At 26.9% G+C, this 15248-nt stretch overlaps 1 protein-coding gene across 19 annotated transcripts in view; it reads right to left on the bottom strand.

Annotated features, from left to right (window-relative positions):
- LOC141401375 (low-density lipoprotein receptor-like) overlaps positions 1–15248 on the bottom strand; it is a 652355-nt gene that overhangs the window by 570875 nt on the left and 66232 nt on the right. The window lies entirely within an intron of this gene.

Genomic DNA, 15248 nt, shown 5'->3' with positions numbered 1-15248 from the left:
GTAAGATTTTTCTATAGAAAAATTGTCGGTAGTAAGATTTATCTATAGAAAAAAAATTGTCGGTAGTAAGATTTTTCTATAGAAAAATTGTCGGTAGTAAGATTTATCTATAGAAAAATTGTCGATAGTAAGATTTTTCTCTAGAAAAATTGTCGGTAGTAAGATTTTTCTATAGAAAAATTGTCAGTAGTAAGATTTATCTATAGAAAAATTGTCGATAGTTAGATTTTTCTCTAGAAAAATTGTCGGTAGTAAGATTTTCCTATAGAAAAATTGTCGATGATAAGATTTTTCTACAGAAAAATTGTCGGTAGTAAGATTTTTCTATAGAAAAATTGTCGATAGTAAGATTTTTCTCTAGAAAAATTGTCGGTAGTAAGATTTTTCTATAGAAAAATTGTCGTTAGTAAGTTTTTTCTATAGAAAAATTGTCGATAGTATGATTTTTCTATCGAAAAATTGTCGACAGTATGATTTTTCTATAGAAAAATTGTCGACAGTATGATTTTTTTATAGAAAAATTGTCGACAGTATGATTTTTCTATAGAAAAATTGTCGACAGTATGATTTTTCTATAGAAAAATTGTCGACAGTATGATTTTTCTATAGAAAAATTGTCGACAGTATGATTTTTCTATAGAAAAATTGTCGGTAGTATGATTTTCCTATAGAAAAATTGTCGGTAGTATGATTTTCCTATAGAAAAATTGTCGACAGTATGATTTTTCTATAGAAAAATTGTCGACAGTATGATTTTTCTATAGAAAAATTCTCGGTAGTAAGATTTTTCTATAGAAAAATTGTCGGTAGTAAGATTTATCTATAGAAAAATTGTCGGTAGTAAGATTTTTCTATAGAAAAATTGTCGGTAGTAAGATTTTTCTGTAGAAAAATTGTCGGTAGTAAGATTTTTCTATAGAAAAATTGTCGGTAGTAAGATTTTTCTATAGAAAAATTGTCGGTAGTATGATTTTTCTATAGAAAAATTGTCGGTAGTAAGATTTTTCTATAGAAAAATTGTCGTAGGAAGATTTTTCTATAGAAAAATTGTCGGTAGTAAGATTTATCTATAGAAAAAAAATTGTCGGTAGTAAGATTTTTCTATAGAAAAATTGTCGGTAGTAAGATTTATCTATAGAAAAATTGTCGATAGTAAGATTTTTCTCTAGAAAAATTGTCGGTAGTAAGATTTTTCTATAGAAAAATTGTCAGTAGTAAGATTTATCTATAGAAAAATTGTCGATAGTTAGATTTTTCTCTAGAAAAATTGTCGGTAGTAAGATTTTCCTATAGAAAAATTGTCGATGATAAGATTTTTCTACAGAAAAATTGTCGGTAGTAAGATTTTTCTATAGAAAAATTGTCGATAGTAAGATTTTTCTCTAGAAAAATTGTCGGTAGTAAGATTTTTCTATAGAAAAATTGTCGTTAGTAAGTTTTTTCTATAGAAAAATTGTCGATAGTATGATTTTTCTATCGAAAAATTGTCGACAGTATGATTTTTCTATAGAAAAATTGTCGACAGTATGATTTTTTTATAGAAAAATTGTCGACAGTATGATTTTTCTATAGAAAAATTGTCGACAGTATGATTTTTCTATAGAAAAATTGTCGACAGTATGATTTTTCTATAGAAAAATTGTCGACAGTATGATTTTTCTATAGAAAAATTGTCGGTAGTATGATTTTCCTATAGAAAAATTGTCGGTAGTATGATTTTCCTATAGAAAAATTGTCGACAGTATGATTTTTCTATAGAAAAATTGTCGACAGTATGATTTTTCTATAGAAAAATTCTCGGTAGTAAGATTTTTCTATAGAAAAATTGTCGGTAGTAAGATTTATCTATAGAAAAATTGTCGGTAGTAAGATTTTTCTATAGAAAAATTGTCGGTAGTAAGATTTTTCTGTAGAAAAATTGTCGGTAGTACGATTTTTCTATAGAAAAATTGTCGGTAGTATGATTTTTCTATAGAAAAATTGTCGGTAGTATGATTTTTCTATAGAAAAATTGTCGGTAGTAAGATTTTTCTATAGAAAAATTGTCGTAGGAAGATTTTTCTATAGAAAAATTGTCGGTAGTAAGATTTATCTATAGAAAAAAAATTGTCGGTAGTAAGATTTTTCTATAGAAAAATTGTCGGTAGTAAGATTTATCTATAGAAAAATTGTCGATAGTAAGATTTTTCTCTAGAAAAATTGTCGGTAGTAAGATTTTTCTATAGAAAAATTGTCAGTAGTAAGATTTATCTATAGAAAAATTGTCGATAGTTAGATTTTTCTCTAGAAAAATTGTCGGTAGTAAGATTTTCCTATAGAAAAATTGTCGATGATAAGATTTTTCTACAGAAAAATTGTCGGTAGTAAGATTTTTCTATAGAAAAATTGTCGATAGTAAGATTTTTCTCTAGAAAAATTGTCGGTAGTAAGATTTTTCTATAGAAAAATTGTCGTTAGTAAGTTTTTTCTATAGAAAAATTGTCGATAGTATGATTTTTCTATCGAAAAATTGTCGACAGTATGATTTTTCTATAGAAAAATTGTCGACAGTATGATTTTTTTATAGAAAAATTGTCGACAGTATGATTTTTCTATAGAAAAATTGTCGACAGTATGATTTTTCTATAGAAAAATTGTCGACAGTATGATTTTTCTATAGAAAAATTGTCGACAGTATGATTTTTCTATAGAAAAATTGTCGGTAGTATGATTTTCCTATAGAAAAATTGTCGGTAGTATGATTTTCCTATAGAAAAATTGTCGACAGTATGATTTTTCTATAGAAAAATTGTCGACAGTATGATTTTTCTATAGAAAAATTCTCGGTAGTAAGATTTTTCTATAGAAAAATTGTCGGTAGTAAGATTTTTCTATAGAAAAATTGTCGGTAGTAAGATTTTTCTGTAGAAAAATTGTCGGTAGTAAGATTTTTCTATAGAAAAATTGTCGGTAGTAAGATTTTCCTATAGAAAAATTGTCGGTAGTATGATTTTCCTATAGAAAAATTGTCGGTAGTATGATTTTTCTATAGAAAAATTGTCGGTAGTATGATTTTCCTATAGAAAAATTGTCGGTAGTAAGATTTTACTATAGAAAAATTGTCGGTAGTAAGATTTATCTATAGAAAAATTGTCGGTAGTAAGATTTTTGTATAGAAAATTGTCGGTAGTAAGATTTTTCTATAGAAAAATTGTCGGTAGTATGATATTTCTATAGAAAAATTGTCGGTAGTATGATTTTTCTATAGAAAAATTGTCGGTAGTATGATTTTCCTATAGAAAAATTGTCGGTAGTATGATTTTTCTATAGAAAAATTGTCGGTAGTAAGATTTTTCTATAGAAAAATTGTCGGTAGTAAGATTTTTCTATAGAAAAATTGTCGGTAGTAAGATTTTCCTATAGAAAAATTGTCGGTAGTATGATTTTCCTATAGAAAAATTGTCGGTAGTATAATTTTCCTATAGAAAAATTGTCGTTAGTATGATTTTTCTATAGAAACATTGTCGGTAGTATGATTTTCCTATAGAAAAATTGTCGGTAGTATGATTTTTCTATAGAAAAATTGTCGGTAGTATGATTTTCCTATAGAAAAATTGTCGGTAGTAAGATTTTACTATAGAAAAATTGTCGGTAGTAAGATTTATCTATAGAAAAATTGTCGGTAGTAAGATTTTTGTATAGAAAATTGTCGGTAGTAAGATTTTTCTATAGAAAAATTGTCGGTAGTATGATTTTTCTATAGAAAAATTGTCGGTAGTATGATTTTTCTATAGAAAAATTGTCGGTAGTATGATTTTCCTATAGAAAAATTGTCGGTAGTATGATTTTTCTATAGAAAAATTGTCGGTAGTAAGATTTTTCTATAGAAAAATTGTCGGTAGTAAGATTTTTCTATAGAAAAATTGTCGGTAGTAAGATTTTCCTATAGAAAAATTGTCGGTAGTATGATTTTCCTATAGAAAAATTGTCGGTAGTATAATTTTCCTATAGAAAAATTGTCGTTAGTATGATTTTTCTATAGAAACATTGTCGGTAGTATGATTTTCCTATAGAAAAATTGTCGGTAGTAAGATTTTACTATAGAAAAATTGTCGGTAGTAAGATTTATCTATAGAAAAATTGTCGGTAGTAAGATTTTTGTATAGAAAATTGTCGGTAGTAAGATTTATCTATAGAAAAATTGTCGGTAGTATGATTTTTCTATAGAAAAATTGTCGGTAGTATGATTTTCCTATAGAAAAATTGTCGGTAGTATGATTTTCCTATAGAAAAATTGTCGGTAGTATGATTTTTCTATAGAAAAATTGTCGGTAGTAAGATTTTTCTATAGAAAAATTGTCGGTAGTAAGATTTTTCTATAGAAAAATTGTCGGTAGTAAGATTTATCTATAGAAAAATTGTCGGTAGTATGATTTTTCTATAGAAAAATTGTCGGTAGTAAGATTTTTCTATAGAAAATTGTCGGTAGTAAGATTTTTCTATAGAAAAATTGTCGGTAGTATGATTTTTCTATAGAAAAACTGTCGGTAGTATGATTTTTCTATAGAAAAATTGTCGGTAGTATGATTTTCCTATAGAAAAATTGTCGGTAGTATGATTTTTCTATAGAAAAATTGTCGGTAGTAAGATTTTTCTATAGAAAAATTGTCGGTAGTAAGATTTATCTATAGAAAAATTGTCGGTAGTAAGATTTTTCTATAGAAAAATTGTCGGTAGTATGATTTTCCTATAGAAAAATTGTCGGTAGTAAGATTTTTCTATAGAAAAATTGTCGGTAGTATGATTTTCCTATAGAAAAATTGTCGGTAGTATGATTTTCCTATAGAAAAATTGTCGGTAGTATGATTTTCCTATAGAAAAATTGTCGGTAGTAAGATTTTTCTATAGAAAAATTGTCGGTAGTATGATTTTCCTATAGAAAAATTGTCGGTAGTATGATTTTCCTATAGAAAAATTTTCGATAGTGAGATTTTTCTACTGAAAAATTATCGATATGTTCCTATTTCTCTATAAAAATGGTCGATTTGAAAATTGTCTATAGACAAATAGTCGATAGTGAATTTTTTCTACAAAAATGTTATCGATATTAAGATTTTTCTATAGAAAAAATTATCGGTAGTAAATTTTTTTATAGAAAAATTATCGGTAGTAATATTACTCGTTCGAAAAATTATCGTTAGTAAGATTTTCTATCGAAAAATATCGATAGTAAGATTTCTCTATAGAAAAATTATTTGATAGTAAGATTTTACTCTACTCTATAGGAAAATGATCGACAGTAAATTTTTTCTCTACAAAAATGATCGGTAGTGAAATTTTGTCAAAATATTATCGATAGTGACGTTTTTCTATAGAAAATTTATCGATTGCTACATTTTTCTATAGAAACATTATCGATATTGAAATTCTTCTATTGAAAAATTATCTATACTGACTCTCTTCTGTAGAAAAATTTTCGATAGTGAAATTTTTCTACAGAAAAAATATCAGTAAAAAAATACCGATAGTGACATTTTTTATAGAAAAATGATCGGTAGTTAAAATTTTCTATAGAAAAATGATGGATAGTGACAATTTTCTATGGAAAAGTTACCTTTAGGAAATTTGTCGATAGTGAAATTTTCCTATAAAAATTATCGATAGTGACATTTTTCTATAGAAAAATTATCGATAGTGACATTTTTGTATAATTTTAATATAGTGAATTTTTTATAGAAAAATTATGAATAGTGGAATTATTCTGTAGAAAAATTATCGGCATTGATTTTTTTATATAAAAATTATCGATTGTGAAATTTTTCTATAGAAAAATGATCGATAGGTGCATTTTTGTATAGAAAAAATATCGATAGCTAATTTTGTCTATATAAAAATTAACGATACCATCTCTACCATTTGTATAGAAAATATTATAGAGACTTTGCTTGTTATATATGGTATGTTCCAGTACTGCAAGAATCTACTAAATTTTGCTATATTTTTCGATAACATAAAGGAAAAAATGTTATCGTAGTAAAAAATAGTAGCTTCTTGCAGGTTCTGGAACAGAGCAATTGTTGTTAGTTTATTGTATCGATAACCATTAGCCTTTGTAGTAGATTGATTCCATGGCCTTCAGAATCAATGTTCTGTTAAGTTTTAAATTTCAAATAAAAAAGAAATCTGTTCTTTTCCTTAATCCGATTGCCTAACTTTGTGACAAGATTAAATTAATTGTCCAATTTTTTTTCTCTCCCCACTTTAATCTCGTTTATAATTCCTATTCAATTCATTTCCGAATAAACATCCTCTCTAATCCTTTAGATCCTTATGAACTGACATTTCAAAAATTCAATTTCAATAAAAACAAACACTCAAATATTATGACAGCTTTATGTCACAAAACTAGTTTGAAAATTGAAATGGAAACCTTATTATAACAATTCACAGGCACACACACACACTCATATTCAATGTACTTCAATCCTTTTGCCTTCTGCTGGGCGGTGATGATGAAAATGTTTGTCAATGATGCCAATGGATGTAAAGTGAAGTGACGTCTGCCAGAGAGGTAGGACGAGAAAAACTACACACAAAATTTGACATTACTAACATCTGTCAACTGGTAATGACAGGCAAGAGTGCAGCGCACTCAAAGGCTTGTTAATCTGGCCTAAAAATTCTGCTTGTATTGCAATGCAGTTCCAATATGCCGTCCTTTACTAAGAGATGAGATTATTATGAAATTTATTATGGCCGGAATTAAAAGTGCCGAAAGTGGAAATTTTCGCCCTGTTTTATTTAAGCGGTCATGGCAATGGGTGGTATGTTGAGGTATAAGAACACAAATTGGACAGCAGCAACAATAACAGCGATGAAAAGAGTCAGAAGTCAATCAATAGATGTTTTGCATGGACATTTAACAAGGATGCTTCAATGTTTGTGTGTGTGTATGTGTGTGTGTGTGTGTGTGTGTGTGTGTGTACCACTCGACATTCATTGTCCAAACACCCTAACTAATGGCCATTGAATTAACAAGGGAGGGTGAGTGTTTGTGTGTGCGTTTGTGCATTTGACGTCCCAAATCAATTTGAAATGGTCGACCAATAGTTTGTCCATCTATCCCCCGTCCCCTGCCCGCTTCGCTTAGATGAAAGGCAGCAGCCGGGTTTAGTTATGAATGGCCTTTGTTGGTTAACTGAATGAATCGATCAATGTCTCCATGAATGATGATTCGCTCGGTGTTAAGTGTCTGTTGAATGGGTATGGATTTCATTGATTTTTTCGAGTGTCCTTCACTCTTGACTAAATAACTGAATGGCTTCGGCAATATCTCTTTCTGTGGCACTTTTTGGTCTAAGCGTGACAAGGGTTGTTGCAACACCATCATCATCATCAGCGCCCTTCACACCATGTTGTTGTAGTTGTTGTCTATGAAATTTATTGTAGTTTTGATTTCATTAAAGCAAACAGCAATCATCGATGAGCGATACGCAAAGAGGCTTTGAATTTATGCATCAGCAGAGTTTAGTGGCATAATCTCGTTTTAAATGCATAACATCATGGAGAGTGCAATAGCAAAAACAACAACAACAACTTGTATGTTATCACTTTTAACATCCATGTAGTGCGGCATCATCAAACATGGAGCAGTTTTTGGTTGTTAGTGTCAGGAGGATTTTTTGTCGGTTTATAAAACCATAAATCAACCTTTGGTCAATGGCTTGATGTCCACATTTTGGTGTAGTTAAATGCAAATTGGTAACAATTTCTGAGAACATTTTCAAATGTAAATTGGAAAAGTCATAAAATGGCACATCTGTGGATGGAAGACCTCTAAAATATAAAATTACAAAAGATACTTTAAAAGTAAAAAACCGACATATCAAAGCCTCTTGTAACAGGAGAATCGTAAATACATGCCATCTCTCGTTACCGAAAGAGATTTTTATTATTTTTCTATAGAAAAATGTAATTATCGATAATTTTTGTTACAGAAAACAATTACAATATCGATAATTTTTCTACAGAAAAAATGTCACTATTGATAACTTTTCTATAGAAAAAAATGTCACTGTCGTTAATTTTTCTACAGAAAAAATGTCACTATTGATAATTTTTCTATAGAAAAATGTCACTATTGATAATTTTTCTATAGAAAAATGTGACTATCGATAATTTTTCTATAGAAAAATGTCACTATCGATAATTTTTCTATAAAAAATTTCATTATCGATAATTTTTCTATAGAAAAATGTCACTATTGATAATTTTTCTATAGAAAAATGTCACTATCGATAATTTTTCTACAGAAAAATGTCACTATCGATAATTTTCCTATAGAAAAATGTCATTTTCGATAATTTTTCTATAGAAAAATGTCACTATCGATAATTTTTCTATGGAAATTGTCACTATCGATAATTTTTCTATAGAAAAATGTCACTATCGATAATTTTTCTATGGAAAATTGTCACTATCGATAATTTTTCTATAGAAAAATGTCACTATCGATAATTTTTGTATAGAAAAACTTTACTATCGATAATTTTTCTATAGAAAAATGTCACAGTCGTTAATTTTTCTATAGAAAAATGTCACAGTCGTTAATTTTTCTATAGAAAAATGTCACTGCCGTTAATTTTTCTATAGAAAAATGTCACTGCCGTTAATTTTTTATAGAAAAATGTCACTGCCGTTAATTTTTCTATAGAAAAGTGTCACTGCCGTTAATTTTTCTATAGAAAAATGTCACTGCCGTTAATTTTTCTATAGAAAAATGTCACTGCCGTTAATTTTTCTATAGAAAAATGTCACTGCCGTTAATTTTTCTATAGAAAAATGTCACTGCCGTTAATTTTTCTATAGAAAAATGTCACTGCCGTTAATTTTTCTATAGAAAAATGTCACTGCCGTTAATTTTTCTATAGAAAAATGTCACTGCCGTTAATTTTTCTATAGAAAACTGTCACTGTCGTTAATTTTTCTATAGAAAAATGTCACTGTCGTTAATTTTTCTATAGAAAAATGTCACTGTCGTTAATTTTTCTATAGAAAAATGTCACTGTCGTTAATTTTTCTATAGAAAAATGTCACTGTCGTTAATTTTTCTATAGAAAAATGTCACTGTCGTTAATTTTTCTATAGAAAAATGTCACTGTCGTTAATTTTTCTATAGAAAAATGTCACTGTCGTTAATTTTTCTATAGAAAAATGTCACTGTCGTTAATTTTTCTATAGAAAAATGTCACTGTCGTTAATTTTTCTATAGAAAAATGTCACTGTCGTTAATTTTTCTATAGAAAAATGTCACTTTCGTTAATTTTTCTATAGAAAAAGTCACTGTCTTTAATCTTTCTATAGAAAAAAGTCACGCTAAATAGCGATCGATAATTTTTCTATAGAAAAATGGAAATTGGAAAAGCCATAAAAAGGCACATCTGTCGTTAATTTTTCCATAGAAAAATGACACTATCGATAATTTTTCTATAAATGACACTATCGATAATTTTTCTATAAAACAATTACACTATCGATAATTTTTTTATAGAAAAATGACACTACCGATAATTTTTTTTTTATAGAAAAATGACACTACCGATAATTTTTCTATAGAAAAATGACACTATCGATAATTTTTCTATAGAAAAATGACACTATCGATAATTTTTCTATAGAAAAATGACACTATCGATCATTTTTCTATGAAAAAAATAGCAATATTGATCATTTTACTATACAAAAATAGCACTATCGATAATTTTGCTATAGAAAAATTACACTATAGATAATTTTTCTATAGAAAAATGACACTATTGATATTTTTTTTATAGAAAAATGACACTATCTATAATTTTTCTATAGAAAAATGACACTACCGATAAATTTTCTATAGAAAAATTACACTATCGATAATTTTTCTATAGAAAAATGGCACTATCAATAATTTTTCTATAGAAAAATGATAATATCGATAATTTTTCTATAAAAAATTTCATTATCGATAATTTTTCTATAGAAAAATGTCACTATCGATAATTTTTCCACAGAAAAATGTCACCATCGACAATTTTTCTACAGAAAAATGTGACTATCGAAAATTGTTCTATAGTCAAATGTCAATATCGACTATTTTTCTATAGACAAATGTCAATATCGACTATTTTTCTATAGACAAATGTCAATATCTACAATTTTTCTATAGACAAATGTCAATATCGAAACATTTTCTATAGAAAAATGTCACTATTGATAATTTTTTACAGAAAAATTGCACTATCGAAAATTTTACTAAAGAAAACTATAACAATCGACAATTTTTAATATATTAAAACTATCTAAACTATCGATAATTTTTTATAAAATATATAACTATCGAAAGTTTATCTATAGAAACATTTAACATCGATCATTTTTCTATAGATTAATGCTATCATTAATTTTTCTGTAGTAAACTGGCACTATCGATCATTTTTCTATCGATAGTTTTTCTATAGGGGAATGTCGCTATGTATAGTTTTTCTATGAAGGAATGACACTATCGATAATTTTTCTATTGAAAATGTCACTATCGATAATTTGTCTACAGCAAAATGTCACAATCGATAAATTTTCTATAGATAAATATAACTATCCAAAATGTTTCTATAGAAAAATATGACAATCGATAATTTTTCTATAGAAAACTCTAACAATCGATAATTTGTCTATATTAAAATATAACAATTAATAATTTTTTCTATAGAAAATTATTAAATGCTAATATTTCACATTTTACTATAATTTATTTCCAACGAAAAAACAGACCTTGATACAACATTTCTCTTTTAGAATTGGTAAACAGAAGGCAACAACAAAACAACACACAAAACTCCAACAAGAAAAAGACACCGACCGCATAAGTTAAGCTAGTTAAAATCGAAGCAATAATACTGGGTAGATGATGCGACGGCACCAAATCCAGTCAGTCGACCAATGGTCTGTCCCTAAGTCAATATCAAGAGTTCATACAACAGAGTTTCTTCTTCTCCGTTTTTTATTTTGCTTGCCACAAACTCACAATGTCCAAAAATAATAACAACAACAGAAGCGCATTGAGGAGCAATATGCGCTAGTTCAATGTGTGTCCACCACAATGTCTGCGGGTTGGCTCTGTCCTTGGTGGCCCCGGCCGGTCAGTCGACCGTGCACCATATCGAAAAGTTGATTTTATTCAAGAATGCAGACAAGCCCGTCTGCACTAAGCAATTACCAAATGTTAGTTAGAACGTGCAAAGAAATATAAATAGGTGTTAGGTTTAGAAGAAGTGGAAGTGACGGAAGAGACGAAATGGATTGAGAAAATGAAAAGAACGAAAGAAATAAAATTGGCCTTCCCCAGAGCAACATATTTGTGCCCCTTAAGTAAATATGCCGCCGTTGCAGAGTGCCAGACCACAGACCAACCATATCTTTGAAGAGAATAGGCCACCAAAAAGAAATGGAAGAAAACACATTAAACAAGAAGATGAAAAGCGTGCAAATGCCGGTTTGAATATTTACAACAATAACAACAACAACGAAATAACTGAAAGTGGTCACAAAGCAGGCAGTGGCAGGAGGGCGCAAATTACAAGCATTCGGGAAGAATTTCGACATAAATGAAAAATAAATGTTTAAAATAATCACTCCCAATGAAAGCGGAACAGTCTACAGAAAAAATGCCCTGTCCAAATTTTTTATAGAAAAATCCAACTATCGGTAATTTTTCTTTAGCAAAATGTCCCCATCGATAATTTTTCTATAGAAAAATACCACTATCGACAATTTTTCCATAGAAAAATCTTACTATTGACAATTTTTCCATAGAAAAATCTTACTATCGACAATTTTTCCATACAAAAATCTTACTATCGACAATTTTTCCATAGAAAAATCTTACTATCGACAATTTTTCCATAGAAAAATCTTACTATCGACAATTTTTCTATAGAAAAATCTTACTATCGACAATTTTTCTATAGAAAAATCTTACTATCGACAATTTTTCTATAGAAAAATCTTACTATTGACAATTTTTCTATAGAAAAATCTTACTATCGAAAATTTTTCTATAGAAAAATCTTACTATCGACAATTTTTCTATAGAAAAATCTTACTATCGACAATTTTTCCATTAAAAAATCTTACCATCGATAATTTTTCTATACCAAACTTTCGCTATCAATACTTTTTCTATAAGAAAATGTCACTATCTATATTTTTGTATTAAAAAATGCCACTATCAATCATTTGCTATAGGAAAATTTCACTATCGATTATTGGTCTATAGAAAAAATTTACTATCGATAATTTTTCTACAGAAAAATTATATATCTATAAATTTTGTATGGAAAAAATTTATTATTGATAATATTCCTAAAAAATCATATTATCAACAATTTTTCTATATAAAAATCATATTATCGATAATTTTTCTAGAGAAAAATCTTATTATCGATAATTTTGCTCTAGAAAAATTTTATTATCGATATTTCTATAAAATAGAAACATTTCACTATCCATAATTTTTCTATACAAAAATGTCACTACCGTTCATTTTTCAATGGAAAAATCTCAATATCTATCATTTTTCTATAGGAAAATGTCACAATTCTTAATTTTTCTATAGAAAAATGTAATTATCGTTAATTTTTTATAGAAAAATGACACTATCGTTAATTTATCTATAGAAAAATGTCACTATCGTTAATTTTTCTATAGAAAAATGTCACTTTCGTTAATTTTTCTATAGAAGAATTTCATTATCGTTAATTTTCTATAGAAAAATGTCACTATCTTTTTCTATAGAAAAATGTCACTATCGTTAATTTTTTATAGAAAAATGTCACGATCGTTAATTTTTCTATAGAAAAATGTCACGATCGTTAATTCTTCTATAGAAAAATATCACAATCGTTAATTTTTCTATAGAAAAATGTCACTATCGTTAATTTTTCTATAGAAAAATGTCACTATCGTTAATTTTTCTATAGAAAAATATCACTATCGTTAATTTTTCTATAGAAAAATATTACTATCTTTAATTTTTCTATAGAAAAATTGTCGATAGAAAATCTTTCTATAGAAAAATCTTACTATCGACAATTTTTCTATAGACGAATCTTACTATCGACAATTTTTCTATAGAAAAATCTTACTATCGACAATTTTTCTATAGAAAAATCTTACTATCGACAATTTTTCTATAGAAAAATCTTACTATCGACAATTTTTCTATAGAAAAATCTTACTATCGACAATTTTTCTATAGAAAAATCTTACTATCGACAATTTTTCTATAGAAAAATCTTACTATCGACAATTTTTCTATAGAAAAATCTTACTATCGACAATTTTTCTATAGAAAATCTTACTATCGACAATTTTTCTATAGAAAAATCTTACTATCGACAATTTTTCTATAGAAAAATCTTGCTATCGACAATTTTTCTATAGAAAAATCTTACTATCGACAATTTTTCTATAGAAAATTTTTAGTATCGACAATTTTTCTATAGAAAGATCTTACTATCGCCAATTTTCCTATAGAAAAATCTCACTATCGCCAATTTTTCTATAGAAAAGTCTTACTATCGACAATTTTCTAAAGAAAAATCTTACTATCGACAATTTTTCTATAGAAAAATCTTACTATCGATAATTTTTCCATTGAAAAATCTTACCATCGATAATTTTTCTATACCAAACTTTCGCTATCAATACTTTTTCTATAAGAAAATGTCACTATCTATATTTTTGTATTAAAAAAATGCCACTATCAAACATTTGCTATAGGAAAATTTCACTATCGATTTTTGGTCTATAGAAAAAATTTACTATCGATAATTTTTCTACAGAAAAATTTTAATATCTATAAATTTTGTATGGAATATTTTTATATAATATTTTTATACAATATTTTTATATAAAAATCATATTATCGATAATATTTCTAGAGAAAAATCTTATTATCGATAATTTTGCTCTAGAAAAATTTTATTATCGATATTTCTATAAAATAGAAACATTTCACTATCCATAATTTTTCTATACAAAAATGTCACTACCGTTCATTTTTCAATGGAAAAATCTCAATATCGATCATTTTTCTATAGGAAAATGTCACAATTCTTAATTTTTCTATATAAAAATTTCACTATCGTTAATTTATCTATAGAAAAATGTCACTTTCTTTAATTTTTCTATAGAAGAATTTCATTATCGTTAATTTTCTATAGAAAAATGTCACTATCGTTAAATGTCACTATCGTTAATTTTTCTATAGAAAAATGTCACAATCGTTAAATGTCACTATCGTTAATTTTTTATAGAAAAATGTCACGATCTCTAATTTTTCTATAGAAAAATGTCACTATCGTTAATTTTTTACAGAAAAATGTCACTATCGTTAATTTTTCTATAGAAAAATATCACTATCGTTAATCTTTCTATAGAAAAATATCACTATCGTTAATTTTTCTATAGAAAAATATCACTATCGTTAATTTTTCTGTAGAAAAATATTACTATCTTTAATTTTTCTATAGAAAAATATCACTATCGTTAATTTTTCTATAGAAAAATATCACTATCGTAAATTTTACTATAGAAAAATATCACTATCGTTAACTTTACTATAGAAAAATATCACTATCTTTCATTTTTCTATAGAAAAATATCACTATCGTTAATTTTTCTATAGAAAAATGTCACTGTCGTTAATTTTTCTATAGAAAAATATCACTATCGTTAATTTTTCTATAGAAAAATGTCAATATTGTTAATTTTTCTATAGAAAAATGTCATTATCGTTAATGTTTCTATAGAAAAATTTCGTTATCGTTAATTTTTCTATAGAAAAACTTCAATATCGTTCATTTTACCATAGAAAAATTTCAATATCGTTAATTTCACTATAGAAAAATTTAACTATCGTTCATTTTTCTAAAGAAAAACCAAACTATCTACCATTTTAGATGGAAAAATATTGTTGAATAATTTATATTTTGAAGCAAATTCGTTTCTTATTGATTGTTTATTGGTTTTTAAAGAATAAAAGTTTGCCCACATCTGATTACTGCAGCCGGCAGTAATGCCAGAAATACGAATTAAATTTGAAAAATTTGGAATTTAAAGAAAATTCCAATCACACCAAACATGGATGAGTGGATAAGTTTTCCCCGCTCGAAGTGCACTTTTTGTGTGCTTCTTTCTGCATTAAAAGTTATTTTTAAACTATTAAGAAATCT

Source organism: Musca autumnalis, unplaced genomic scaffold (assembly GCF_047663935.1).
Source record: "Musca autumnalis isolate F117 unplaced genomic scaffold, ASM4766393v1 scaffold_1, whole genome shotgun sequence".
NCBI lineage: Eukaryota > Metazoa > Arthropoda > Insecta > Diptera > Muscidae > Musca > Musca autumnalis.
This window is presented reverse-complemented; position numbering and strand designations above follow the sequence as displayed.